Source organism: Magnolia sinica, chromosome 2 (genome assembly GCF_029962835.1).
Source record: "Magnolia sinica isolate HGM2019 chromosome 2, MsV1, whole genome shotgun sequence".
Classification (NCBI taxonomy): domain Eukaryota; kingdom Viridiplantae; phylum Streptophyta; class Magnoliopsida; order Magnoliales; family Magnoliaceae; genus Magnolia; species Magnolia sinica.
In genome coordinates this window covers 60750661-60754670 of record NC_080574.1, presented here as the reverse complement: position 1 = coordinate 60754670, position 4010 = coordinate 60750661, and positions in this window count along the sequence as shown.

Sequence of the window (4010 nt, the reverse complement as noted above, 5' to 3'; positions counted from 1 at the left end):
AAGAAGGGAAGATTCAGATCGACGAAGGGATTATAAAAATGATAAAAGACCGCGACCATATGACTCCCATAGGGAATACGCATTCGATAAAAAAGATGTGTTGCCAATGATGGAACAATTACTCGCCGCTGGAACTATCAGGTTACCTTCACCGAGATATCCAGAAGAAGTCGAAATGACTAAAGAGAAAAATTACTATCATTATCATCATTGTTTGAGACATCATACAGAAGACTATTTTACACTAAAAAATATACTGAAGAGTATGATAAAACAAGGAGAAATAGTTGTAAAAAAGGATGATGAACGACACAGGAAGGCAGCCATAAATACGACATATGCAATCGAGTCATCAAAATCTTTTGTTAGAAAAGTCAGCCTGGAAGATTTAACTTCTACCTATCATCACAAGGGTGAACTGGTAAAAGAATCCACTGGGCAGAAGAGAATTTTGCGGGCATGACATGCTTCGAATATTGAATCAATTGTCAATAATGGATAAAATCAAGTTACCATGGCCCAAAACACCCGAACGGAAAGAAACAGTATATCAATCCAAGAGGGGGCAATTTTGGTTCTGAAAAGTATCGGCTCAATACTTCTCAACCAAAAGGGGGCAAGACAAGTGAATAAAAAAGTTATAGAAGTTAGAACCTTGTATTCCTCCTCATATATGAATAACAATGCAGATTTTTAGGTAGATCAAATGAAAAGCGCCAATGATTATTGTCAAATGAAAAGCGCCAATGATCATCACCAAATGAACAGCACCAAAGATTATCGCCAAATGAAAAGCGCCAATGGTTATTGCCAAATGAAAGACACCAATGACTACTGTCGAATCATCAAAAGCCATCACCTTTAGGTATTCCTAAGTTATGCTCTGATACCATCTTCTGTCACGCCCTAAATTCAGAAACTAGGCTCACAAAATTCCCGATCGCCAAATCCGGTGTCGACAGCCTCCGTAGTATCCCATTCTCGGCTCTCAGCGCTCATACGCCAGATTCCGATCCTAAGATCCTATAAGGAGGATTTTTGTAGGAATTTTTTTTTGTAATGGAGCATAACCACAAGCATAACTAAGTCACAAAACAACATCACCACATATCCACTAATATAAACATTTGAATACAATGCTGAAAGGAGAAATACAAGATGATTAAAAGAACTCCAAAATAATCTGTCACGTGCTTCTGCCACAGCGCTGCTACGATCCAATGTCACCTGCAAGCAACGGTCATGCATAAGCTTACAAAAAGCTTAAAGGGTGGTGTAAGTGTGTGCGCAAGGCAAGTGCCAAGTATGAAATATCAGAGTAATGCGAAAATATACCGGTAAGTCCATGAATACTATCAGTCATACTAAAGCTATGCGATGTAAGACATAAATGTTATCGGTCATACCAAGGCCATGCAATGTAAGGCATGAATGCTGTCGGCCATACCGAGGCCATGTGATGCAAGACTTACGTAGCCAAATGTCATATGCGAGATGTAACGCAAGCATGCCGGTTCTCATCTGAATCCACATAGCAATACAACTCATTTCTGGAATATTACTAGGGCACTCCACATTGACTGCCGCCTCCCTAGCTGCACTGCCCAGCGAGTGGAAAAGACCACACTATCTCTCTGACTAGTAGTCTGTCAATACCTACCCGGCTTGTTAATAGCGAACCCATTTGCGAGCTAGTCAAACTCAGCCTAGCTTACAGCCCTCTCACTCAAGCGGATAAAGTCACACCCTCTTCCAACCAATCACTACATAGTGGGAGACGCAACCTACTGGTATTCGGCACTCGTGCACTCATGTATCCATTCGATTTAAACGTTGGAGTATCTCCTAGTACCAAAAAGGTTCTAAAATTTTCACCCAAGGACATCTTATGTGCCCACAGTGCTATAGCCAATATTTTCAGTATCCAATCCAGCCATCCACGATGTGCCTGTGGAGGCCATAGCCCTGATGCCGTTAGGGCGTACAATGATCATGACACACATATGTGAGATGCATGAGTCACACCATCCAGTCATGCAGCAATCCTGGGCGTACTGCATGCTCATATGGGTAACTCCTATCAGTGAGTCCCATAAATAATCTACCCAATGGCATATGCTATGATCAGTCACTACTCATATCAAGCATACATATGATGCGTATAGCATGAATCATGGAATTATAGTAAGCATGTTATATAGTGATGAATTATCCTCACAATGAAGATGGGCCTAGACGGCCAACATACAACAAGTATGAGCCAATCAATGGGTCCTAGGGAGAGTCATAATGCGGATATTTAACCATCATTGCTTTTACAACGTGGACATGAAACTATCATTGCTCCCAAGGCATGACCCACCATAAACACCACTACATACATCATGGTAGAATCACACATCGCAATGGACCTCATATACATCACATTCGGCCCCACACAAAGGCCTCACATACGTCTCATTAGGCCTCACTCATGGTCCTTATATGCATCACATTGGGCCTCAAATACATCATAATGGGTCTCATATACATCAAGTGGGCCACACCAATAGGCCTCACATTGGGCCTCAACCCATGGGCCTCAAATACATCATAATGAGCCTCATATACATCTAGTGGGCCGCACCAATGGGCTGCACCAATGGGCCTCATATACATCAAGTGAGCCGCATCAATGGGCCTCATATACATCGGTGGGCTGCATCGATGGGCCTCATAACATCAAGTGGGCTACATCACATGGGCCACACCAATGGGCCTCATATACCTCAAGTGGGCCGCATCACATGGGCCACACCATCCACACCCTTCATCAATTTTAGAGATCATTTTATAGCATTTTCCAAAGGAATGAATCATATTGAAAGATCATCGGGACCTAAAACAAATAAAATGAATCATATCGGAAGATCATTTGGACCATACCACAAATAGCGGTGGAGATAATGATTTCCACCATTTAAATTTCCTATGGCCCACCATAGAGTTTATTTTCCATCTAATCTGTTCATATGGTCATAAAGACTGAATGAAGAGGAAAAACAAATATCATTTTAATCTAGAACTTTTGTGATCCCTAAAGGGTTTCATGGTAGGCGTTCAACTCTCCACTAATTTACTGCGGTGTGGTCCACTGATGGATCTGTCTCATTTTCTTATCTCGGGCCTTAAGATGAGCTTGCCAATTGGATGGACAATTTGGATGTAACAAAAACCTCATGATGGGACCCACAATTGCTGACATCAACACCAACTAATAGGAAGTGGGGTCCACCTAGATGGACGGTGCTGGATGATCAAACCCCACTTCCGACATCAATACATCAGCTATAAGAGTGGTGTACGGTACACTAGCCAATCTGCTTCTCATATAAAGGTAGGCCCCACGTGTAGGGTGGGTCCCACCGTCTATGCAGCTGGATGGTGTGGATGCACCACAAGTGCGAGGCCCCATTGATGGGCGATCTTTGGGATACACGGCACATGTATCATATCGAGGCCCTCTTATGCAAGACATCTGGATGGCGGTATAAAACACATATATCAAAGAGGGCCCCACATGCGGGTGCACATGTCACCAAGGTGCGCCCACAAAAATTTTTAAGTACAGTAAACTATGTGTGGTACTCTAACCAATCCGCTTCCCACTGTCCAAAGGACAGACGGTGTGGATGTATACAATCATTAAGGTGGTCCACACGTGTGGCCAGGGTGGCCCAACACGGATGGACGGAGTGGATTAAAACCCCTACATCATGGAGGAATCCCATGTGGGGCCATCCTATATATAATATACATTTATTTTATTATTATTTAAAAAAACATTGGGGAAATATGCAGGCCTAGACGGATGGCTTGAATGCAAAATACATATATTATAGGTCGGTCACACCGTCGACAGTGGATGGTGTGGATGAATCACATGCATCACGGTGGTCCCACGTGGGTGGGCCACACGTGTAGGATCAAGTCGTTATTTATTTTTCCCTATCATTCGCGCCCGTGTGACC